A 27,890-nucleotide genomic window follows, 5' to 3' on the forward strand; every position below is an offset into this window, starting at 1 on the left:
CATGGGTTTTAGCAATGTCACAGAATAAACAAATGGTTAGGGAGAGAAATTACAGTACCATTCAACATAACACCAAAAAAAAAATCTTTGAAATACTAAAGTCTGAATTTTTAAAAATATTTTCAAATTTTGTAGGCTAAACATTACAAAACACTAATGAAAGAAATCAAAATAAGCCTCAATAAATTACAGTATATCCCATGTTTATGGATTGGAACACTCAATATTGTAAAGATTTTACTTCTCCTAACTCATCTGTAGATTCAATGCAATCCCAATAAAAAAACTAAAGCAAATTTTTTAGTAGAAATGAGCAAGAAGATTCCAAAATTCATATAAAGAGGCAAAATATCTAGAACATCAAAAGTACTTTTTAAAAAGAAAAGCAAAGTTGAAAAACCTACACTCATGTTAAGTAATTATCATAAAGCAAAAATAATTGAACCAATATCATATTGACAAAATAATAGGTACAGAAATCAATGGGACAGTAGAGACCAGAAATTGATCTACAAATATACAGTCAATTGTTTTCCTGCAAGTGCACAAAAGCAATTTAATGAAGTCTGTTCAACAAATTATACTCAAGTAATTGGACTTCAACTTACCAACAAATAAATAAATCTTAACACATATATCACAACTTGTTAAAAAATTAACTGAAAATGGATTTTAGACCTGGATTTTGTATCTAAAATTTTTAAACTTCTAGAAGAATATTTAGGAAAAACAATTTTTGACCTTAGGTACATAAAAGTTCTAAGCTATAAGACATGAAATACAAATCATAAAAGACAAGCTTGATAAATTGAACTTCATAAAAAACATGTACACCCTTCAAAAGTCATTGTTTCAAAAATAAAATGACAAGTCACATACTGGGAGAAAATAGTTGTAAAACATGTCTGACAAAGGCAAAATTATAGGGGAAGAAAACATCACTAGTTACAAGAAGTTAGTGCTAGTTTGGAGACCGGTTGATTGCAAAGGTGCATAAGGAAAGTTTTGGGGAAAATACAAATATTTTCTGTATCATGATTGTGGTAGTGGTCACAAGAGTATATAGTTTAAAATACTACATAAGTAACCACTAAAAGGAACAAGTTATACAGCCTATGAATTTTCTTTTTTTTTTTGAGATGGAATCTCGCTCTGTCACCCAGGCTGGAGTGCAGTGGTACAATCTCAACTCACGGCAACCTCTGTCTCCCCAGTTCAAGCGATTCTCCCGCCTCAGCCTCCCAAGTAGTTGGGATTATGGGTGTAAGCCACTACATCCAGCTAATTTTTGTATTTTTAGTAGAGACAGGGTTTCACCATCTTGGCCAGGCTGGTCTTGAACACCTGACCTCATGATCCATCTGCCTCGGCCTCCCAAAGTGCTGGAATTACAGGCGTGAGACACTGTGACCGGCCGTGAATTTATTTCTAAAGTTGTTTTTTTTTATTGCCAGTGTATTAGGAGATTGATTTTTTAAAGATTTTTACATAGATGACTTTACATATATGACTGTTGAATTTCAACAGACACAGAATTCTTAGTTATAAGTTATAGTGGAGGAAAAGTGTCAAACTCAATTCTAAATTTCTTGTTTTGATCCGCTCAAAGAAAAATGAGAAAATATTCATTAAAAATGTATTGTGTGACAGATGATCTGCTACACAATTTTACTCTATTCAATATCTTATCGAAACCTTGAAACAATTTTATTAGGTCTTATGGCCATTTTTAAAGATATCTAAAACTCAAAAAAGGTTAAATAGGATTTTAGTGGTGATTTAATGTCTCTGCTCTTGTAAAGTGAAGTGAATAATACTTACCTCTCAGGGCTTTGCTGCGGATTATTCATTTAGAACATTCTTCAACAAATAATTATTAAGTAGTTTCTATGTGGCTGGCACAGGTCCAGAACTAGGAATGAAGAAGACAACGAGAGAACCAAGGTCTCCTGATCATGAAGTTAAAATGCTAGTAGAGGAGACAGACTATGTTCAAACAAATGAATAATTTTAAGAAATAGATATATCAAGTTGTGATAAATAATACGCAGAGAATTGTGACAAGAAGGGCAGGTTTCTTACTTTCTATTCAATAGTTAGGAACGTCTATCAGAAAGTGACAGTCAACAAAGATATTCAAGATGCAGCTAAGATTTTGGCTTGCACAGCCAAGTGGATATTGGTGGCATTTACCAAGATGGAGAAAACTGTGGGAAAGGCAAGTTTGAGGGGGAAATTAAAAGTTCACTCTGGGCTTGCTATGGGCCAGATAACTTGATTACTGCTTTACAGGTAATCTTACCTAATGAAAACATGTTCCTCTGAACTCAAAACTCATGACCAAATGAAACTAAGGTCTAGATTTACCACAAATCTGCATTCTATAAGTAGTGAATGTCTTATGAAGCATCAATATTATAAATTTAAAAATTATAATTCATATGTTAAAAATTCATGTATTCAAGTTTTCAGGAACCATGAAATATATATACCAATAAAATGGAATAGCAAGATATTCTGGGTATGAGATTAACTACTAAAAATGATCCCAGCCGGTTTAGCTTTTACAGTGTGTAAGTCCACTCAGGTTGCCATCACAAAATACTATAGACTGGGTAGCTTAAAAAAAACAGCAATTTATTTATTCATAGTTCTGGAGGCTTGAGGTTCAAAATCCAGGTTCTGACCAATTAGGTTTCTGGTGAGACTCTTCCTGGATTCCTGATTGCTGCCTTCCCACTATGTCTTCACACAACGTTTCCCACCATCTGTGCACCCTTTCAGGGATGGAGCTCTCTGGTGTCTTTTCTTATAAGCCCACTATTCCTATCAGGTCAGGTTCCAATCCTTATGACCTCATATAACCTTATGTATTCCCTGTAAGCTTTATGTCCAAATGCAGTCATATTGGAGATTAAGGCTTCACCAGTCACATGAAAATTGGGGAAGGGGGGATACAGTTTTGTCCATAGGTCCAACTTTGTTGTTGCTTTTGTCATTCTTTTGTTTGAAAGCCCATAAAATTCTTGCACAAATAACTATAAGTTTAAATAATTCTGTATCAGTTATTTTAAATCCATTGACAGCTTTACTTACATTGCCTTCAACAAATTATAATTTTCAATATACATCAATGAGAAAACTGTTTATGACAGCTAATTAATGGAATAGTACACTGAAATTTTAAATATGTATAAAACATTTCAGTGTTCTGACTTTCATATGTTATATATGAAAAAGGAAATGTTCTTATACAGAAAAATTATTTTTTCTTACAGTACAAAAGTTGAAGAAATCCTAAGTTATAAAATGTATCCTAATTTCTCTTTATCTTTTGCTATCTCTTATAATCTGCTATTCACCTAATTGTTAGTATTAATATCTAAAGTCAGAGGCTTTGTAATTAGCAAAAAACAAAACAAACATAAAACTTTTTACACTTATATTTTAAAATAAAAATGTAAACAGATATGGCATTTCATTTGCTATAAATACATTTAAGATTGACTTCAAATTTTCTCATCCACACCGAGAAATGTTATTTTGCAAGATAAAAAGAAAGTAGCTATTAACTGACAAATAAAAATAAGGTACTAGATTTCAAATTTAAATGTGTGATAGGTGTATAGTTTGTGTGTGTGTGTGTGTGTGTGTGTTGAATTATTCTTCAATCCATCCATGGTGGTTAATTTATATGCCAACTTGACAGGACCATGTGGTGCCCAGATATTTGGACATACACTTTTCTGACATTTCTGTGAGAGTGCTTTGGATGAGATGAACACTTAAATTGACAGACTGAGTAAAGCAGAATGGCTTCCACAATGTGGATGCACCTCACCCAATCAGTTGGAGGCCTAAATAGAACTAAAGGCCTACGCTTCACAGCATAAAAGAGAATTATCCTTCCTGGTAGCTATCAAACTGAGATATTGGGCTCTTCCTGGTTCTACAGCAGCTCCCAACCTTTAGACTCTAACTGGGACTTGGGCTCCACAGATTTTGGACTTCCAGTCTCTAACATCATGTGAGCCAATTTCTTCTAAATCTCCCTCTTTCTTTAGAGGCAGAACCAATAAAATATATGTGAGCCAATTTCTTCTAACACTCTCTTTCTAGAGAGAGTAATGTATATATCCTACTGGTTCTGTCTCTCTGGAGATCCCTAACCAATACACCAGCCCCATGTCTGCTTTTTTCATCAAGGACTGCAGCTCCTATTTCCATGTAATGCATATTAGGGTATCACTAGGATTTCCAATTGTCAAGTTGAAAATTTATTATATGAAAGGAATTTAAAATTGATTAGCAACTTATTAAAATGACAATTATATAGCCTCCTAGAAAAGTCAGGTTTTAGTTAGAAAGTGGAATGAATAATTTAAGTAGAAATTTATGTCACATTCAGTAATATTGGAGTCAATCAACTTTTGTTCTTGCAGCTTCTGTTTCTATTTTCATCTTTGTAATCTTGCAAATTGTTTTTTATTCTTTTGCCATTTTAATGAATGCTGGCATAAAGATTTCCATTTTAATACAAGTTTAATAAGGAATCCATTTTATTTAATGGCCAATAAGATAGCATCATTCTATAGCTAAAAAGTGGAAACTTCCAAACTGTGATTGTTGTAAGTTATGTAAATTAGTTAATAAAATATTAACATAAAATCACTACTAACTTGTATTATGTGTACTACCTCAGGGGTCTTTTAACTTGTCTCAACATATCCGGTCTTGCTGCACTCCAACTAGTTATTCAGAATACAAGCAAAGTGGATTTTTCAAAAGACTAGTGTGATCATGTCAAGCCCTTGTCACTGGTTTCATACAGTTCTCAGGGTACTTCAGGCATTCTTTACACAGCCTGACAGTCTGCTTATGTCTCCAATCATTTTCTCTCCTCCATTTCCCTGCTCTCTCAATCTAGTCATGGTTCTTTTTCTTGCTAGACTGTGTCATTGTCAAGCTTCCCAATTTTCTACATTTCTGCTGCTCCTACACTCTTTTCATAAAATGATTCATTCTTCAGATTGTTCCTCAATTTCCCTTCCCTAAGCAGCATCTTGCCAATCTCTCCAAGTCATACTCGCACCGCATGGTGTACCTCAACTTGCATAGTTTTCATTTATACTTGTCTGATTTATGTGTCTCCTTCCCACTGGATTGTAAACTCTTTGGGGGCATCAACATGCTTTTATTTTTTTTGTCTTATTTTGCCATCAAATTATTAGTGTCCACACAATCCTTGGCACATACTAAATGCTCAATAAACAACTATTGAGGGAATAAATAAGTAAATCCCATTGGTGTACAATCTACTCAAATGATAACCTAATTTGTCTTAAAAGTTACAACAATTCTAATGAGAAAAAAAACTCTTATTGTGAGGGTCTGATGTGAAAAAAGCCACATTACTTTAAAGCATCTAACTTAATTAAATCTCTGTTTTAATACATCTAAAATAATACAGCATTTAAATTTTAAATAGACCCTCGAAGTTAGTGTGTAATTTGAGTAATTTTTAGTGATCAGTAAACTTTTTCTTCCTAGACTTTTCCCCCCTTTTTACTCATTCATGAATATAACCAAATAAATATAAAGATACATGATGAGTAGAAAGAACAAAATAAACACTCAATAGACTGTGGGGGAAAGCTTAACTTTAAAAAAATCATATATAGTGAGAGGATGTAAAAATTAATATTTTCACTAAAAGTTCGTAAGCTATAGGTAGTAAAACCACAGACATAAAAAAGGTTGCTATTTGAGTGATATTTTTCAAAGCACTGTGATTTAAAGATTGGGGTAAATTTTTTATTGTGGCTCAGAGTGTATCAATAAGATGAGGTATTTTGCAATATTGGTAAAATAAAGTACTTGAATATAAAAATAAAAGTCATATGAACATACTTCAAATGGAGAAAGAGCCTACTTTTACATATTCTTTTTTCCTACTCTTTTCATTTTTTGTTGAGCAAAAATTACATTTGCTAATAACGAATGTACATTCACCAGTTACTTCATGTATAATAAAACATTTTGGATGATGTAAAGCGAAAATTATACTTTATCAGTCATAATCCAGGGAAACCAAACTGGGATTTTTCTATCAGAAAATGTTAGAAGTCTGTGGGAGCCCAGAGTGGACTAAAGCAGCAGGCTCTGTTTTAGTAGCCACCTCCTATCTGTTGCTGGAACAGGACGTTTATATGTTTGTTCAGGTGAGCCTGCTTCATTGGTGGGCTTCCATTGAAGCAGAATTTGATCTGCCTCCTGAGCTAATTATAATAACTTTAATTAGGTTCAAAGTGGTGTAGGCTTCTTACCAAAATATATCACAGAAACTTCCTGCTTCTCCTCCTTGTGCTAATTATGACGTTTGTGCACAGCCTTGATTCTGTCCTTTCTCTTTTTCAATCAGCCTTGGTAAGTGCTGGAGATTCCTCAAATGTGACTTCACAAAAAAACTGTGGTGAACAGAGATTGAGAAAAGTTTGCAGAGATTGCTCTTTATAGAATCTGCTCATTCACCTTGCCTTATTAGTTCTTAAAATTGACTATATATTTTAACCTCCTGGCAACTTTAAAAATATTAATATATGGGTCTTATCAGTAGAGATTTCCATTTATTTTGAGTAGGGTGTAACCTGAAGATCGGGATAGAGAACTCTCTCTAGAGGTTTCTAATGTGCAGCCAATGTCCAGAATTACTGCCTGGAATATTTTCTTCTTTCAATTCCCTCAACTAACAGGTGCTCTTAATTTGTATGTTTTTGAGTTTGATATAAAGAAAAATTGATATTTCATTATTACAGCTAATATTGTTATTAATGTATTTTTAAAAATGTGTAACTTTTGAAAGTGCAATAAAGGAATTTGTGATGTTAATCATTTTTAGAAAATATTGTAGGTAATGGGACATGCTTAGAAAAATATAGGACTGAGAGCTCACTGCATGTGGAATCAGCAATAAAGCAATGTCTTGATTTATAGATGGAAAATAATCTGGAGAAATTATTCCATAAGTATTGATGCTAACATATAAACAACTGTAAATATTTTATGGAAAAATGTGCAGATTGTTTCATCCCGCAATGCCTACCCTTACCATTAATTACTTATAAGGATTGTTTTATGCACCTTTATTTGTTGGATTTATGCATATTCGTTTTGTAAATTTATTTTACATAGGAGAAAGACAAAGGCATTGCAATTTAACCGTTCATTCCAGAAGGAAATGTTGGATTTGCACTTATATAAAGCCAAAGGGCTTTATCAGTTAAAGAATAAATGCTTGCGAAATACATTGAAAATGTATAAAATTAAAAGTAGAAATACTTTTTAACAAAGAGAACATCCTTGAATATTAATACCTATGCATAAGCTATCAACATTATGCATATTTTTAGTAAGGTTAGCCTGGACAAGTCAGCACTTAATGGAAGATTTTTTTAAATCCATATGTAAGAAAAATGATGGATTTTTCTAAATATAAAGATACAAGTCATCTGAGAATAAATATTAAGTTCTGATTACTATATTTAATAGTGAGTGGAAAAGTAGCCATTCATAGTTCTCAGCATAGCCTTTATGATGGTTGATACTGAGTGTCAACTTGATTGGATTGAAGGATGCAAAGCATTGTTCCTGGGTGTATCTGTGAGAGTGTTGCCAAAGGAGATTAATATTTGAGTCAGCAGACTGGGAGAGGAAGACCCACCCTCAATCTGGATGGGCACCATCTAATCAGCTGCCAGCATGGCTAAAATAAAGCAGGCAGAAGAAAGTGGAATGAGCAGACTTGCTGAGTCTTCCAGCCTTCATCTTTTCTCCTGTGCTGGATTCTTCTGGCCTTAGAATGTCAGACTCCAACTTCTTCAGCTTTTAGACTCTTGGATTTACACCAGTGGTTTGCTGGGGTTCTCAGGCCTTTGGCCACAGACTGAAGGCTGAACTTTCAGCTTTGTTGCTTTTGAGGTTTTGGGACCCAGACTGGCTTCCTTGCTCCTCAGCTTGCAGAGGGCCTATTGTGGGACTCCACTTTGTGATAATGTGAGTCAGTTCACCTAATGAAATCCCCTTCATCTATGCATGTATCCTATTAGTTCTGACCCTTTAGAGAACCCTGACTAATACAGTCTTGATCCTTGACAGGAGGAATAGAAGATGCAGGCAATGCTGCTTCACGTTTTAGCAGATTCAGACACAGTAAATATTCTAGTTGCATCTGTCTCCTCTTGGCAAGTTCATTCATCTTCACATATTGTTGACCCCTCTCCAAATTTTCACTGACCTTCTAAATAGTCTTTTTTTCTTCATCCATTTTGTCTTTTGTTAAATCAATAAAAATAATCATAGAAATTAGATATGTCATCTTAATATGGGACTTTGCCTATTTTTTGTTTGTTTGTTTGAGACGGAGTTTCACTCTTGTTGCCCAGGCTGGAGTGCAATGGCATGATCTCAGCTCACCGCAACCTCTGCCTCCCGCGTTCAAGTGATTCTCCTGCCTCAGCCTTCCAAGTAGTTGGGATTACAGGCATGCGCCACCATGCCCGAATAATTTTGTATTTTTAGTAGAGACGGGGTTTCTCCATGTTGGTCAGGCTGGTCTCGAACTCCTGACCTCAGGTAATCCACCCACCTCGGCCTCCCAAAGTGCTGGGATTACAGGTGTGAGCCACCTCACCCAGCCAGGACTTTGCCTATTAGTAATAAAAGCTGCATTGAATGTCCTATTTACATTTTTATTAAAATACTATATTACTATATTCAATAGAAGAACATAGTTATTGGAAGTAGCCAAAAATGGACTTCCAGAAAGTGGAGAAACCTGGCTTGCTCTAACTGCAGGGATGGGGGCAGGAAATGGAATGCCCTACCCAGTCTGTAACTGTGCCACCAATACAGGCTCTGTGGTCCCAGTTGCACTACCTGGTTCAGGACTGGGGATGGCCTTCCCAGCCCTGATTCCATTTGTGTCCCTAGTACTGGTTCCAACAGTCCCATCTACAGCCACAGATTGAGTGATAGGATAGTTTTAAGTTTGTTTCTGTTTTGTTTTCTTGAGCTTCCTTAACATAATCTTCCAACTCTTCTAATGGATTTTGTAAATTCTGTTTTGGTATTTTAAAGTTCTGATAACTCTTGTTCTTTAAAACTTCTTCAAAACAAACATTATGTTATTGTTTCCTGGCAGCAAAATTTTTTTCTTATCTTCAAGATAATAAGGTTTATTCAACAGTTTCTTCTTTCTTCTGTGTAATAGCACTGAGACTTGATTTCCTTTTTGCTGTTTTTCACATTCGGGCTTACCTCACATTTCTGGAGATTCTAGGTTCACCATTCAAATTTGCTACTGAGGAATTAAAATGTCTATGAGAAGTTCTGTGCTGCATATTGCCAATGGGTTTCACTGGCAGGAATTGGGCCCACCTCTTCTCCTTTTTCTCCTCCTCTTCCTCTTCCTTTTTTCTTCTTCTTCTTCTTCTTCTTCTTGGAGGAACTACAGAATATCATGAAAGAAAAAAATTCTATGTGATACTAGTTAGCATGATTCTCAATATTTCTGAGAATATTTTGGCATCATTTTACTGAAGGGAATATAACTGACAGCAAACCTGAAGGTGATGAGGGAAAATGCTTTTTACACTAAATATATGATGTCTTGCAAACATATTATGCAGTACTCATTTCAGAGTTAAGAGGCAAATCATCCCAGATGTAAATGTTTCTTCCAGGTATCCACTCTTGACTATATGCTAAATAGTTATTTAATGTTTTATTCAGGGTAACCATCAGAAAAGTATGCCTAGGATAGTAAGATTAGATTTTCTGTAATAAAATATTTTAACAACACCATGTTTTATTAATAAGTAAGGTGAAATAAAAGTATAGGCAACTATTTTCTGACATATAAGAAAAACAGGGGTCAATTTTTAGCCCTAAATTTACTCAATATTTTGCAAGTATTATTATAGGTACTCTTCCCACTTACAAAACAATGATTTGTGTATTATTTGGTATCCTTTGATTCAAGTGAGAAAAGCACACATTGAACAACATAGGCAATAAAAATAAATGGATCACCTCTCTGAAAGGCCTGATATTCAAATACAGTCACATCGAAGATATTGATTATATTTGAATATCAAGCCTTTTAGAGAGATGATTAAGTTAAAATGAAGCCATCAGGATAGACCCTAATCTAGTAGGACTGGTGTCCTTATAAGAAGAAGAAATTTGGACACAGAGAGATATGCCAGAGGTGTGCATGCACAGGAGAAGCCCATGTGAAGACAGGGTGAGAAGACAGCCACTTGCAAACTAAGCAAGAGGTTGCAGAAGACATCAAACTTACTGATATCTTGATCTTGGACTTTAAGCCTCCAGAAATGTGAGAAAATAAATTTTTGTTGTTTAAGCCACCCAGTCTGTGGTATTTCATTATGGCATTCCTAGCAAACTAATTCAAGTTCCATGATTGGCTTTGAACCCTGACTCCCCCTGTGGCCATGGGAGCAAAATGTCATAACTGTCAGTTTCCATTAGAGGCATGGGTATAGTGGTGGCAAGAATAGTTCTATAAATTAAAAAAATGGGGGAAAGAACATTTCTGGGAAGGAGAAAGGAATCCTCAGCAAACAAAAAAAAAATGTATGTAATTTATCGAATAATATTAAACTGTATATGGTAAGGATCATATTTTTATATTTGAATTATGAAATATTCAAATATAAATTATATTTGAACTATGAAATATATCACATATAAGAGTAAAATCATAAAAATGGTTTGAATGACAATAATAAAATGAGACACCATGTACTCACAATCAAGATAAAGAAATTGAACGTTACCAGTGTTTGAAGTTTATTATGCGACTTCGATCCTATATTCTTTCCTCCCACCATTGCCTTGAGAAATAGTCATTATCTTGAATATTTTGCTTTTTATTCCCTTTCTTTTCATTATAGTTTTATCAAGTATATATCCCCAGAGATAGATAGGTAGTCAGATAGATAGATAGATAGATAATAGATTTGGTCTTACATCTTTTCATATTTTACTTAAATGGAACAAAACTAAGTATTCTTCTGAAATATTCTTGTTTTCTCAATAGTATGAGTATGAAATGCATGCATGTTATTGCATTTAACAGTAGTTTGTTTCTTTTTGTTTAAGACAATAGGGAAATTGTGTAATATTACATTGTATTAATGTGTTGTAATATACTCACAAATTTTCTAGGATTATATCTAATTTTCTGTTTTACAAACAGCACTACTCTGATTCATATGCCTGCCTCCTAACACAAATATACAAAAGTTCTTCTGCCATAAATCTCTAGGGGTAGAATTGTGGGCTGTACAGCAGTAACTTCTGACCAGGAGTGATCTTGCTCTCCAGGAGACATTTGACAATGTTTGAGGACAGTTTTGACTGCTGCAGCTGGAAAGGAAGCAGGAGGAATGTTACTGGCATTTAGTAGCTAGAGGCCAGAAATGCTGCTAAGCATCCTACAATACACAGGGCAGCCCTCTACAGCAAAGAATTACCCAGCTCAAAATGTCAATAGTGCTGTGGTCGAGAAAGCCCAGTTCAAAAGATGTGCACCTTCAAATTTGTGGTCCTACTGTTTTACCAGAAGGCCATAGCTTATAAGAGTTCCTTTTGCTTCATATCCTGTCAATATGTTATATTGACAGACTTTAATTTTTTATAATCTTCTTCATTTTCTGAAGTCTTTGAGAGTTTGATGCAATGTTGTGTTGTTTTCTTGATGACCCTGACTCTTTGTGATTTTTTTCATTGGTTTTGTAATATTTTTATATCTGAACTTATGCATGATATTTTCTTACAATACAATTTCCCATCTTTCCCAGGCCCCCAACTTTATATTTTGCCTTGTGTTTAGTACTATTAGAAGCTAAAGCTCTCAACTGGCCTGGACAACATAGCAAGACTCCATCTCTATATAAAATTTTAAAAATCAGACTGGAGTGGTGGTGTGAGCCTGTAGTCCTAGCTACTCAGGAAGCTGAGGTAGAAAGATAGTTTGAGTTTAGTAGTTTGAGGCTGTAGGGAGCTATGATCACAGCTTGGGTTACACAGTAAGTGGGACTCTGTGTCAAAGAAGGAAAGAAAAAAGGAGGAAGGAAGGAAGGAAGGAAGGAAGGAAGGAAGAAGGAAGGAAGGAAGGAAGGAAGGAAGGAAAGAAAAGAAAGGGAGAAAAAGGGAGAAAGGGAGAGAGAAACTAAAGCTCCAGGCCAAAAGGGACAGCAGCAGCTGCAATTAAGGGAACCAGCCACCAAACCAGCTGCGATACTTGTGATTTGCTCCAGATTTATGCTTGCTTTCTTTATTTTATTTATTTCTCTCTACTCCATGTAATTTATTCCCTTTTCTTAGCTGTGAATTTATAAATATTTAAAACTATATTTTATTGCGTATTTTTGGTGTCTTATACTAAGCAGATTTCACTGGGTATCTAGACTGTAATAGTAGCTAAAATAAAAGTTTGGGATCATGTCTTAAGCTTAGGTCTGCATTTTGTAAAACTCAAAGTGGTATACATAAATTGCATTTTACATTAATGCTATTTTTTTCTCCTAAAATCCTATGGTACTTACTAAATGTAAATGTTTTAGTCCTTAATTACATGTTTGTAAGGCATAATTGAATATGCATAAATATATTATTTACTGAATGTCCAGAAGATCTCCATTACCACCCAAGCTGCCACTAAACCTTAACAAACGTACTATTTGTTATACTCAAAAGGTATGTGAATTTTATACCAGATCTTCTCTCTATCCTCTTTCTGCAAATTCCTTCATTTGTACTTTCATCATCTCTCTCTTTGGTCGCTGAAAGAGGCTACTTTCTTCTCTCCCCCAAAAAGCAGCCATTTTTTTTCACTCTTTTGCATGAGTTATCCTCATATGACTATATCAGTTACCTGCAAGATTGACCTTTGTTGTTGAGTCTATCTAGACTGAGAACAGATCAGAACACATTCTTTCATTCAGGTGACCCTATCTCAAAGAGGAAGCAGGGAGGCTGAGCCATGCATCCTCCTTCTCAAAACTTACTCAACTACAAATGAGAGAAGAAACTGAGAAGGTAGAGGAAAGAAAGAGCATTCTGTTACTGAAACACAAAGCAGGGAAAAGACTCTTCCCACTACCTGTGTTTTGCTGTTGTTGTTATTTTCCCTAGTAAAATGTTTATTTCCAAGACTGCATTGTTTGAAGGAAAAACCATATTTATTCATCTCTGTAACTTCTACATCAACCATTTATGTAGTATTCTGGCTAGTATCATAGACTTTAGTGCTAAAATAACAGATTTTAAATCCCAATTTTTTCATATGTAACATAAAGATAATATCATACAATATTTTTATAAAGTTTACATAAATTAATATAAATAATGCCCTTTTTGAATGGCATATAATAAGCCTCAGTTAATGCTAGTATGACATATATTTAATTGTTTTCTACAATTGAGATATAAAAGGCTTCCTTTCCCCATCTTCCTTTGTTCCTTTCAAAAGTTTGGATTAAACAATTTCAGATATTTTGTTTTGAAGGTTGGCTCGAATCAAATGATTAGGAGACAGAGTAGAAGTTCAGAAAAACTTGAGGAAAATGGAGAAATAGTCCAATACGAACATGTGAAGAAATACAAAATCTTCCATACTTTTCTGACTTTGGGAAATGAGATGCACCAGTTAAGTAAATTTTCACCATAACTGAGGCTTAACTGATGGTCTCAAAGGCTGTTGAGGAGATTTTCAAGCCTCCAGGACACTGTCCTTTGCCACCTTCCAAAAAACACTGATCTCTGAAATTCTCAGTGCAGTTGACCCAGAGCTACAAAGCAATCACTGATAGTTAATTGGAATTCAAATCTCTTAATGGTTTTCTTCCTCGCAATGTATTCTATTATTTTTAAAATACCACTCATATCAAAATGGGACCTTAAAAAAGACAATCATGTATTTGGGCTGTGTGTGCATTTTTAAAAATTAGAAAAAGCAAAAGGGAAGATTTATGATACCCTGAAAGGTATGTTGTATTTTGGTGTTGCTTTGTATTCCAGTTCATGTGTGAAGGCTGGGTGTCTTGCAGGTAAAGTATTGTAGAGAAGCAGCCAGCTGCCCCACCAGCTTCCTAAGCTCCCAGCCAACAGCACTACACATGTCTCCACAGAATGTAATGGAACAAGTGGAATCTTAGCACTAGGGAAATAAAAAAGGAAAGAAACAGGTATGCAAGGAAAGAGATAAAAGCCTGAAGAATGGATTAGATGAGATTCCTGACTATTTATCTCTCTTTATTGAGTCTATGGTGAATGTCAGACTCTTTCTTTAATTTTCCCCATGCTCCATTTGGCAAGTACAAAGAATATTCTCTGTGAACAGGGTAGAAGCAGTTTCTGTTTACAGGTACCAAGGAAATAAAGGCAAATAGACCACACAATCATGCAGTAAAACATAGGGTTCCTTCACCAAATATGATGTGTGAGTGTATGTGTATACCTGATGGGGAAAATATATAAGCAAAATGTTGGTGAACTTTGTAAGTGATTAAATTTCATGTTAGAATAGTTTAATTTGCATCTTAACATGCATGCCTATTAAAACAATCTGCCTCAAATCTTGACTATTTCAGGGTCAAGGATCAATCAGTTTGCCAATAAATGTTGTTTAGGTTGAGCAGACATCTGAAATGAATTCACCTTCCCATGACGACTTAATAATTTGGAAGTAACTAATGAATATTTCACCAAAGTGGAGGTGGGAGGAAAGAGGTATAGAGAAGAGCATATCTGCCCACCTCTAAAGCTGATTCAAAGACCTACAGCCTGAGACTCCAGGAGTTCCCATATTCAAAAAGACTGGTTTCAGCAGGTGCCACAAGACTAAGCCTCCCTGCAGAGATGAATGGCTCCCAAGTTTCTTCTCTGTGTTGACAAGGTCAGTGAAGTTAACCAACAAGCTGGTTAGATATTGATAAAGTAAAATTTGATGTAAGTTTAATTTTGGAGCATTATAAATGAGGCTGCATTTTCTTAAGCAAATGTTTGAATTAACACCAAATGAATTGTAACTACATTTTAAGATCCATATTGCATAGTATATATTATTCCTTATATTTAAATAATAATATACTGTAGATGACTTCCAAGCCTTATGCTAAAGCCTAATGAAAAGCCCACAAGTTTTCTCTTAAATCAAAAAGTTGCTGCAAATTATTTCAGGTTTGATGCCTTTTTCAAGTATATTTCAAAAAAAGAGCCCGTATTAGTCTACCTTTCTATAGCAGTGGGTTATAAATGATACAAAGAGTACGGGAAAAATCCAAATGGAAATTCAGCAATCTCATGTGAAAATTAAATCTTTTGGTATAAAATATGAATTAGAAAAGCAACATTTCACAGCATTAGTTTCGAGTTTCAATTCAATTGGAAGAATCAGAAAGGGCTCATTGTCTTCAAGGGGAGATGACCTGAAGGGGTTGGGCAAAAGGGCAATGTGACTTAGAAAGAAAGAGAAAAGTGATTACATTAATTGTAATGGCACAATAGCAGTTTTCAATAAGCTTTATGACAGCAGAAAAGATTGATTTTTTTGTGCTAAAACGTGCAGTGTCCTAAACTGCATTTTGCCAGAAGTCTAATACCTATAATTTATTGTATCCCATATTCTCAATGTTAAAACAGGAAAGAAGGCAAAAGTCTGAGGGCTTAAAATATAATGGACTATAGATTCATTGCTAAAACTCAATTGAAGCTGAAAATTTCCTTTTAATTTTGAAATGCACTTAACAAGAATTAAAAGGCACAGGAATAGCTATAAAATGGTGTCAGGACAGTGTGTTTCCCACATTCCTTCTGTAAGAAATGATTTGAGTTTCCTGAATCAAAAAGTGGGAGTAAAAAGCCTCGAGCTTAAATAGAAGACATGCTGTTCTGAAAGAGACCTCCAGTCTATTTGAAACATTTTGCTAGGCTATGAGAGGGCAGGAACCACATTATTCTCAGGTAAACTTATTTCCAGCCTAGCCATCAACATCCCCCTCTTGTTTCCTGGTCCTTGTTTATAGCCTGCAGTCAGAATTACACTCTCCAGGTTTTCTCTGCTATTCACCAATGCCTTGGAAACTACAAAATGTTTCTTTTCGGAATTTTTTTTTCTGTCTATCAGATATATGGTCTTGGTAACCATAGTCATGATTTTGACTGAAACTTTAAGGAAATATGTAAAAACTTAAAAATCTTATCCAGAGATGACCTAGATCTTTCGGGTTTCTTCAAGCTTAGTATAAGCCAAGCTTGTCCAACCCACGGCCCGCGGGCTGCATGCAGCACAACACAAATTCATAAACTTTCTTAAAACATTATGAGATATTTTTGCAATTTTTTTAGCTCATCAGTTATCGATTGTGTTAATGTATTTTATGTGTGGCCCAAGACAATGCTTTGTATTCCAATGTGGCCCAGGGAAGCCAAAAGATTGGACACCCCTGGTAAGCCATCACTATAAAGTAGCTGCTAAAAGTTATATAAATAAGACTGTCAATAGACATTATTATTCAGATGAGAAGTAATATTTTATGCAATGTAAAAGGGACAATGATAATTGGAGTACCTTCAAAGGAGGCAAAGAGGGTGAAAAGTCAGAAGTCATGCCATGTAAAGATTCTCTTAGAATCCCCAAAGTGCCTTCTGCTGAGAAAAGATTTGGGAGAAGGTGGTGGAAGGGATTAAAAAGCAGCTTCATATACCTGAACAGTTTTCATTCAGAAAAAGGGTTAGAGTTCTGGTTAGCTTCTGATGGCAGGTCCAAGACAAAGAGGTGGAAGTTAGGAGGAGGCAGATTGTTACTCATTATTGAGGACTATATGACAGTCAGGGTTTTGTGATAGAAGGGATAGTTTCAAAACCATATGATTGCACATCACTGGATGTCTTCAAGAAGAAACTACATGTTCTAGGGGAGTAAAATGATTCTAGTAATGACATAATGACAACACAAAAGGTTTTTCACTTATCCTTAGCACCTAGTCATTGTGGTTTATCTTTTAGACTTATCGAAAGAAGAAATTGTTATAAAAAAAAATTGTCACAGTTTTATTTTATAAACATGTAATTATAATACATGTCTCACACATGGTCACAGAATACCCCCAAATACATAATTTTTTAATTTAACAAATATTTATCCAACAACCATTATGTCCAGATATTTGGCTAGATGGTAGGGATAAAATAGGGAACAAGAACAAATAAGGTCCTGGGCTGTGGGGATTCTCTTCTGCTGGCGGTAGTCTCCTGTTTCATAAGCAATAAGCAAGGGAGGGTTACCTGTTATTATTGAGGCACTAGATAAGTGTGCTAGCTCAGAGATTTGTGTATGTAGAAGCAGGTGACCTATAAAGTACTTTTTCTGAAGATCTAAAATCCAAGCGAGTCATGCAGGTTAAATGGTAGGCTAGCTGGATGAAAGGAATTGAAGGGTTAGGGGAAGTGACTCAACAAGAATATTTCAGGCAGAGGGAACAGCATTTGTGAAACCTCAAAGATGAAAAAGGAGAGACATAAACACCACATGTGTTTTAGGAACTAAAAGAAATTCAGTAACTATATGACAAAGCTCCCTGACATCTACAACTTTCTTTTAAACATCGCATCACCTTGCTCAGCACATGAGCTGTTAAAATATTTGTTGTATAAAAATGGACTTATAGGTATCTTGAGTGAGGAGGTGGTGTTAATGGTAGTTAGAGTCTTACAAAGGTTAAGCAAGGAAGATCACATAAGGCCTATGATACAGTTTGGATCTGTGTCTCCACTCAAGTCTCATGTTGAATTGTAATCTCCAATGTTGGAGGTGGGGCCTGGTGGGAGGTGATTGGATCACAGAAATAGATTTGTCATGAATGGTTTAGCACCTCCCTTTGGTATTGTCCTCTCAATAGTGAGTTCTCACAAGATCTGACTGTTTGAAAGTGTGGGACCTCCCCGCTCTCTCTCTTTTGCTTCTGCTTTTGCCATGTAACATGCCTGCTCTGCCTTCACTTTCTATGACTGTAGCTTCATGAAGCCTCCCCAGAAGCCAAGCAGACGTCAACATCAGGCTTCCTGTAAAGCCTGCAGAACTGTGAGCTAATTAAACCTCTTTTCTCTATAAATTACTCTAATTATCATTGTCCCTTTTACATTGCATAAAATATTACTTCTCATCTGAATAATAATGTCTATTGACAGTCTCAGTTATTTCCTCATAGAATGCAATAACAGACTAATACAACCTAGTAAGAAATGTTAAAAAATTTTGATCCTAAAAGAAATAAAGGACTAGGAAATGGTTTAATCATATAATCAGTAAAGGGCTGTTGTTTTTTAAAGGACCTAACACAAAGAGACATCCTATATTATATTATTATCAATTTAAAATATATCAATTCAGACCCTTTAAAAAAATTGTATCAATCATGTCTTAAAATATGCTTCTTGGTAGAAACATTGCCAATATCAGATTCACAATACGTGGGTCAGGATATACTTATTTGTAATTTGTAGAATTGGTTTTACTTCTATTAAAACAAAAATACAACTTCAGCTTTTTCATTTTTATTTTAGTTAAGTTTTAAAAAATTTTAAATATTTTTGCTAATATTTGAATGTTAAGAAATGCAATATGGATATTTTGGGGCAATTTATTTCTAATTATTGCTAAAATAAACATAATTACTTCAGAATTATTTTTTATTTCTTTTTTTGAGACAGTGTCTCACTCTGCTGCCCAGGCTGGAGTGCAGTGGTGCAGTCTCAGCTCACTGCAAGCTCTGCCTCCCAGGTTCACGCCATTCTCCTGCCTCAGCCTCCCAAGTACCTGGGACTACAGGCACCTGCCACCATGACTGGCTAATTATTTTTATTTATTTATTTTTTTGTATTTTTAGTAGAGATGGGGTTTCACCGTGTTATCCAGGGTGGTCTCGATCTCTTGACCTCGTGATCCACCTGCCTCGGCCTCCCAAAGTGCTGGGATTACAAGTGTGAGCCACCGCGCCTGGCGGCTTCAGGATTATTTTTAAAAACTGAGGTTCGGCTAAGAGAAAAAAGAAAAGAGAGGCCTAATTACACATATTTAATACTATGGAGATGAGTGGGCATTTAAAGAATATGGGTTATCATTTCATGCATAAAAAGACACCATTTGCTGAATTATACCCTAGTGCCCCACCCAGGAAGAGTTAATTTACCTAACATAGGTAAACAGTTTCCTCACAGAAATAGTTTTCTCTTTTTAAACCCAGGATATCATTTGAATAAAAGAAAGGATGAAAAAAATGGACAGAAGCTTTCTTTTTTGTATTTATTACAATTAATATTATTCTCAGTGATTGCTATGATAGATTTATTCCTGCTAAAATGGTGGATTCTTTGCTTTCAGAGTTAACTTCTTATGTTCTTTTTACATATATATTAGTCTTTCACAGGGTAGCCAATTAATTTTCAGCATCAAATTAGCAACCCATCAAACATTTGTCTCATTAAAAACAGTCACTGGTAAATCTAGAATAAAGTGGTGCTTAACTAAATTCATTCCTAAATCGGAATCATTGTTCATGTCAACGCAAGTTAATTCATCAATATAGCATCGATATAGTTGATTGATAGAATTATCATTTATACTTCACTTCTAATAAAGAATTTGATTTGTTCACAATAAATAATGTATCCACTACTAGGACATTCCCTTTAATCTTGCATCAAAACTGTAGCTAAGGAAAGCATCTTAATGTAGTAGGGTGCAGCTAGCAGAGGCAACATAGAGAAATGATATTGCAACATCCCGACAGATAACAAAACAAACTCTTCAATGCAAGCATAAGAAAATTTAAATGTCAGTACTCATGAAGAGTATTGACATTGTATAGTAGAATATGGATGAATTATAAAAGGGGCACAGTCAAATTAATATGAGCCAATCACTTAGCTGTTGAATGTAAAATAATGTAACAATTATAACAATTGTTATTTGTTATACACATATAATATTTGGACCAATGATCTTCCAAGGTTTAAGTGATCATTGTCATAAATAGATATTACAAATCCAGCATGCTGATTTTCATTTATACAGACTTAGAATACTAAGATCCAGTTCCAGAGCCATCTGTATCCTAGGAAAACAATTTTCTTCGTGGCCCAAGTCCCATTTTTCCATCCATCAATTTCAACTATCATTCTGGAAATCTTAGTTCTCTTTAAGTTTTGTTCAGTTTACATTTAGAACCATTATGGGGGATCATAGGGAATTCTGGAAGAAGTCTTATATCTAGAAAGAGCTCATAATCCTAAGAGTTATGGGAGTTTAGAAAAGTACCTTATTATAGGGGAAATTGTGTGCTCCAGAAAGATTTAATTTTGAAATTTTTCACTTTAATAGTCTAAAACAGGCATAAAATTCAGTGATGGCAATATCTTCAGCCCTCTAGTTGTATATACTTCATTGTACCCCCCTGCTTTTGACACAGATTTTTTCATGTAAAACTCTATTCTATATTTTAAAGAAGCATAAGATTAAGGACGTATAGATCTGAGCTGGGAGATGATTATTATAAGCAGTCATACATTTACTTTCTCCTAACTCAACTCTATACACTACCAATGTAGTTCATTATGAAAAACTTAGATACCCTAAAATTAGGCATAATAATTAAATAGTTAAATTAGTTAGACATGGCAAGTGGTTATTTATTAATTTCACTATTCCTTTAACAATTTAGCTGAAGTTTATCTGTAAAGAAAGTAACTTTTCTTGGCCAGATGCAGTGGCTCACACCCATAATCCCAACACTTTGGGAGGACAAGGTGGGAGGATCACTTATGAGCCATGGTCGCACAACTGCACTCCAGCCTGGGTGACAGGGTAAGACCCTATCTTGAAGAAGAAAATAACTTGTCTTCTCAACTATAACTATTTGTTTACCCTGAAATACAGTTAGTATGAAAGGAGTGGAATAAGTTGCAATTATTTTCAATAGTTTCCAATGAGTTATTTGCTTGCTTGTCATTTGGTTTTCTATTTATTTGAGAATTATCATGAACCTACGGAGGTTTATATATTCAATGTTTTAGTATTTAGCATTTATTATTATTTTTGTTTCTCAGTCACATCTTTGGTAGATATGAGCCCTTTCAAGTTGGTCCCTCTGTCCATTCGACAAAAGCTCATACAATTTCTACCCCAATCTGGAATTAGCCATTCAACAAAGGAGCCATTGTTCCCTTTGCGGGGATAGCACTTAGAAACTATAAACTGGGCACAATAATAGGGAATGATATGTCAATTTTCCCATCATATTTTTTCAGGGTCCATGTTGATAATTTTTGTTGATAATTTTTCCAATACATGTATTATAAGTTCTATAGAAGCAAATACAGTCTTTGTGCTTTTTAATTTATTGCCCTTAATTCATTATCTAGTTACATTTTTCTAAATTATTTTCATTATCATCACTTCAGGAATCAACATAAGTACACTATATAAGTTCAGTATATAATGTAGAAGTAAATTATTAAACTCATTTTACCTAAGAGTAAAAAAATCAGCTAATATCCTCATTAATGAAAGCTCTCAGATTGATAATATCACAAAAAAAGAAATGAGAAAGAAAGGTTGTAAGAGCAAATTTTAAATGTGAAGTGGTAAACTGTATGCTCTGGAAGATGGAAATAGTTGCCTTCAATGCCTGTTTTCTTACCATTTCCTTGGGCATTGGCAGTTATGGTAGCAGCAACATATGTGATTCTGGTCCAGGATCCTGTTTTCTTTATAAAAGGTAACTTAAATAATTTTTATAATTTGTTTAGGGAAAGACCCACTTGTAAAATGTTCCTTTTGCTATTCCAATTGGACCAAAATTAAAACATTGCCGGAAAAAGTCTCAGAAAATTTAAAGCTTGAGAAGATATTAAGAAATATCTAGGCAAACCCTTGATGTAAGAGGAATCTGGCAGTCAAATGATTTGTTACTATCACAAAGCACAGGGATCCAGCAGTATCACAAATTCAGCTCATGCTTCTCAACTATTATATGTTCCCTTCTAGTGAGAAAATAAACTTATTTGCTATGTTGTTTCAGTTCTTTACATCTCCTAAAATACCATAATGAGAGAATTGGTCTTACTATTTCAGGTATTTTTAACCACCATAATATTCTCTTCATATTTTAATATAGTTTCTAAAAGTATGTATAGAATACAAAAATTAAAAGATGAAATACAACTAATCCTGGCCAGGTGCAGTGGCTCATGCCTGTAATACCACTACTTTGGGAGGCTGAGGTAGGCGGATCACTTGAGGGCAGGAGTTCAAGACCAGCCTGGGCAACATGGTGAAACTTCATCTCTACTAAAAACACAAAAACTAGCTGGGATTGGTGGTGCACACCTGTAATCCCAGCTATTTGGGAAGCTGAGGCAGGAGGATCACTTGAACCAGGAAGGCAGAGGTTGCAGTAAGCTGAGATCATGCCACTGCACTCTAGTCTGGGCAACAGAGCAAGACTTTGCCTCAAAAAAAACAACAAAAAAAAACACAGAAATACAACTAATCCTAAAAATAGTGTCTGTTATATAAGAAATTTCTATAGTATGTAAATATGTAATTATTACTTAACTAGGATGTTTTTCTTTCTTAAGACACGTTCACAATTCTGTGAATCATCATTGCTTTGTTTGCAGGAGATATGAGTAATCACATTGTGTTGTCTTATTAAACAATTTGGAAACTGACCCAAATTCAATCACTGACATACAAAAAGAAAATTACTTTCCAGATATCAGTCTGACTTTCATCCTTCAAAGAACACTCTGACATTCTATGTTGATAGTTTAGTAGAAATTCCAGAGCCCAAGGCTGTTTTACAGCAGCTGCTTTATTGATCCAGACCACATTTAGTTATTTGTCATAGTCTTTTCTAGAAACTTAACTTGCTTGTGTTCAGAGGTGGAAGAAAAGAGCAACAAATACTTGTTGTTGCCTCATAGCAAAATAAAGTACAAGCTCTGCTATTATCCAGTGACTTGAGATTTTCACCATCTTTGATCGAATACTTTGGTAAAGTGAAGACTTTTAAAATTGCTTAGTGGATAAGCACTATAGAAAACAATGCATTATAAGTTTAATGATATGGTCTCTAGATTTACATAGAATACTTTATTAGCTATGTAAATCTTGGGCACATTCCTTAGTGTCTACGAGCTTTAGTTTCCTCATTTGTAAAATCAGTATAATAATAGGTGCTCTGTAATAATATTATTCTGAGATGATGCATGTACCATGACTGGCTTATAAAAAATTTTCAATAAGGATAAGTTATAATTATTAAAATTAGTAATATAGAGAGAATTATACTACTAATGTTAATAATAGCCACTTCCCATATCAACTCAGTTCATTGGTTTACATGAAGTTTCAGAAAAATAAGTCTTAAAAAAATTATTATTATTAGTTGGTGACAAAAACTGAAAGTAAAGAAAAGGAATTAAAATGTGTTTGGTGTGATAAAGGTTGTTTTCACAAGTTTCTTGGTTGTATCTAATTTAATCTTTCCAAAACCCTGTGAGATAGCTATTAACTGCTCAAGGTCACATAGCAGGTTTCTTTACATAGTCAAGTTCATGGTAGGTAAAATAAAGGCAATAATGCATTTAGAAGAGATTATACATATTCTCTACTTGGTGGCTAGCTTATGCATGCAATGATCACAAATGACAATAGATGTCCCAATTCAATACAATAATTTCTTTAATGTAAATTCTCTTTTGTTCATGACCAGCCTGAGGAACACAGTGAGACCCCATCTCTACAGAAAATACAAAAATTAGTTGGGTGTGCTGGCACACCTGTAGTTCCATCTAGCTGCTCAGGAGGCTGAGGTGGGAGGATTGCTTGAACTTAGGAGGCAGAGGTTCCAGTGAGCCAAGATGGCACCACTGCACTCCAGCCTGGGCAAAAGAGCAAGAATCTGTCTAAAAGAAAAAAAAAAATCCCTCTTAAGTAAAATAAGTATATTTCCTTTTAAAGACAAACATTCAAAAGAACAAGACAACCAATAATTATTTAATTTTACTTATGTAACATGAAACTTATAGCTGCATTCTAACTCCACTATTTAACTATAACTAAATACATTGTTTATACATGCACACATATTTGTATGTATATAGTGAAAGTGTGTTTTTCAAATTCAGATACTTCTGCAGTAAAATTTGCTGCTGAGTGCCTGCGAGAGTCCCAGGAAGTGTGTAGACAAACGTAAAAGGCCTACTAACACTAGAAAAGAGGTACGGACAAGGTGGTCAGAGAAATCCTGATGTATTTCAGACATTATATCCTCTAAAACTTGCAGCATAAACCTGAAGTGAAGTCATTTAGATGACATATAGTATTAAGGTCTTTAATATTTAGACATTTGAAGTTGCAAAGAATTTTCACTGTTTTAAGAAATACTGTTCATGTTGAGATCTTATGGAGAAAATATATCATTCTTTTACCATTTTACAGACTGTGCTGCCTATTTTGATACTCAAATTAAAATTTTAGGTTCCCCATATGACATACTTTAAAATTAAATAATGGTAATGCTAATGTATTACTCTCTTACATTGAGTTAGATAGGTTCTATGTGAACACTATCTCTGTTAGTCCTAACTACACCATGAGATTATCTATTAATATCATAGTCTTGTACTTGAGAAAAACTAATATTGAAAGAGGAAAGTAACCCAAACAGGTTCACACAGATAATCAGTGTTGGGTTTGCACAAACAGAAGAATTTGTGAACATTTAAAACTAATAAATGACAAAGCAGAGGAAAATAAAGATAAACTCAAACTGAACAATGAGTATCTAAAGCATTTGAAAATGATAGTCACTAAATAGGAAGTTTAAAATTATAAAGTATTATACAAATTAGAATAAATACAATGATACATTCAGGCTTACGCAATATATTTAATAAAGCCTTAACTTTGTACTTCTTTGCTTTTGGAGATTAAAAAAGAAACACAATGTGAACCCTCTAATGATTTTAAATATTAGGAAGGTCATACACAAATGATGGAAGAAGGGCATAAAGTTAAAATTAAAAGATAAAGAAAATGTATTAGGCCGGGCGCGGTGGCTCACGCTTGTAATCCCAGCACTTTGGGAGGCCGAGGCGGGCGGATCACGAGGTCAGGAGATCAAGACCACGGTGAAACCCCGTCTCTACTAAAAAAATACAAAAAAATTAGCCGGGCGTGGTGGCGGGCGCCTGTAGTCCCAGCTACTCGGAGAGGCTGAGGCAGGAGAATGGCGTGAACCTGGGAGGCAGAGCTTGCAGTGAGCCGAGATTGCGCCACTGCACTCCAGCCTGGGTGACAGAGCGAGACTCCGTCTCAAAAAAAAAAAAAAAAGAAAATGTATTGACTTTTAAGAATAGTGTCATCAGAGTTCAATTTTACAGACACCCTTAGAGACAGTGTAAGTACTTACCTTCCAAATCTAGTACTCTCCAAAATGAAAAGCATGAATGAAGGAAGATCAATACAGAAAAGATAATAGCAAGAAAGCACTTGGCCACTTCAAAGAAGTGCCAGCCTCTGAGCCCAAACTAACTAAATTCCAATACACCAAAGGAACTGAAGTCTGGTGTTCTTTATTTGCCATACATTAAGTGAAGTGTCAATGACCAAAAGATAAGTGTTTCATAGCATTTTGAAATTCAGTGTCTACTGCAGAGAGTCTAGGAAAATTGGAGGCAAGTTGTAATACAGGAAACAGGCAAGAAAGGGCAATCCTGAAATCTATTTTGTGAAGATATTCTTCACTCCCTGCCACATAATAAGGTAAAGATTTCCTCTGTTGTTCTATAGGTTTTTCCATGTATAGGTTCTTATTGTATTGCAATTATTAATTTTGTAGTTAAACCTTTGATAATACACACACACACACACACCTCTTTCACAAGGACATATAGAGTATCAGTTTATTCTTGCATATTTTGTAGGATATGGTCCTCAAGATTGGAAGTCTTTTCCAGAAAACAATAAATAGTGATTTAAATAAGACTGAAAATTTATTCTACTTTTACTTCAAAGTCTGAATTGGTATGGGGGATAAACCACCAGGGGATAAGGGAGCTCTCCTCCATGAGGTTATCCAGGAACCCCAATTCCATGTGTTTTTTTCATTCCGTCATCACTTAAAAGTATGGCCTATCTCTTTGTAGTCAGGACCAGCTGGCTCTCACTGTGTCCACAGTTTAGCCAGTGAAGAGGAGGTGAAGCACAAGTTGCTTTCTTTTAAGCTTTTGTGACAAACGGCACACATCCCTCCACACTCAGATTCTACTGAGCAAAAGTTAATTACATGAGCATTTCTAGCTGCATGGTATATACATTAGCAAATGTAATCTCTAGTTAAGCAGCCATGTGACTGTTAAATGTAGGGGATACTGTGCTTAAGAAAGGGGAATAGGCATTAGGAAATCAATGAGCTGTCTCTGCCATATCATAGTAAGGAAAAAAAATTTTCCTAAAGGCAACATAATCTTAAAAGAATTATCTGGTCAAAACAATGATGACTTTTTAAAATTATGATGCATTACAGTTTTTGGTTCCTGATAATGAGTCCACTACTATCTGTTCCCATTCTTCAAATCCATTTACCTGCTTTGCAACTCCCTTGCCCACAAAAAGAAGTATGTGTCAAGGGATACATCAGACATAAATTCCTGCCCTTATACAACTAACAGGCATCACAACTATCAAAATTTCCCAATGGATTAAGCTCCAAATCCTAAGTACGTAAGGAAATGCAGTATGGAGAAAAAGGAAATCTTATGAGAATAGTTCTTAAGAGATAAAATTAAGAATCGTATTTGTTCTTTAATATAATTCTCATTTTCTTTAAATTTGTGATTAGACTCGTTGATTTTTAAAACTCACAGATCTCCTATTCCATTAAATAATACTTTGATATCTTTAATGATTTAGTGTACTGCTAGAGAGGTTAACTGCTTAAATCTAACATTTTTTAAAACAAATTTGCTAACACTTTTAAATATTCACTTTTATTTGAGACACAGTCTCACTCCATTACCCAGGGTGGAATGTAATGGTGTGATCTCCGCTCACTGCAACCTCTGCTTCCCGGGTTTAAGCGATTCTCCTGCCTCAGCCTCTGCATTGCTGGGATTACAGGTGCCCACCACCACATCTGGCTAATTTTTTGTATTTTTTGTAGAGATGGGGGATTTCACCATGTTGGCCAGGCTGTTCTTGAACTCCTGACCTCAGTGATCTACTCTCCTCGACCTCCCAAAGTGCTGGGATTACAGGTGTAAGCCACCACGCCTGGCCTAAATATTCACATTTTAAGACAGATTCCATGAATTAAAACAAATGCTCATGTGAAATCATTAAGTTTAGTGGTATTAAGAGGATATAAACATATGTCTATTTTTTAACTGAATCTTTATACCAGATTTAATTTCTTTTTTGTTGTGTTGTATAAAATAAAAGGTAGTACAAATCATTATATTGTCCACAAATAGTGACTCTATAATTTCCACTCAGAGCCTATTAGAATACCTGACCTCAAAGATGCTGTTAATGCAGTTTTGAAATTTAATTTTCGTGTATTGATTTTTTCCTAAGGGATAAGAACTATTCCGAATGGAAAATATGATTTGTAGTTTATTCTTTACTAGTAGGAAAAAAGCCTAGAGCTAATTTTAATAAAATAAGATCTGATTATAAAATAAAATTAAAATCAGAGTTAACTTTTATTTGTAATCATGCTGGTTGTTGGAGTAAA

The sequence above is a fragment of the Nomascus leucogenys genome, chromosome 9 (assembly GCF_006542625.1).
Source record: "Nomascus leucogenys isolate Asia chromosome 9, Asia_NLE_v1, whole genome shotgun sequence".
NCBI lineage: Eukaryota > Metazoa > Chordata > Mammalia > Primates > Hylobatidae > Nomascus > Nomascus leucogenys.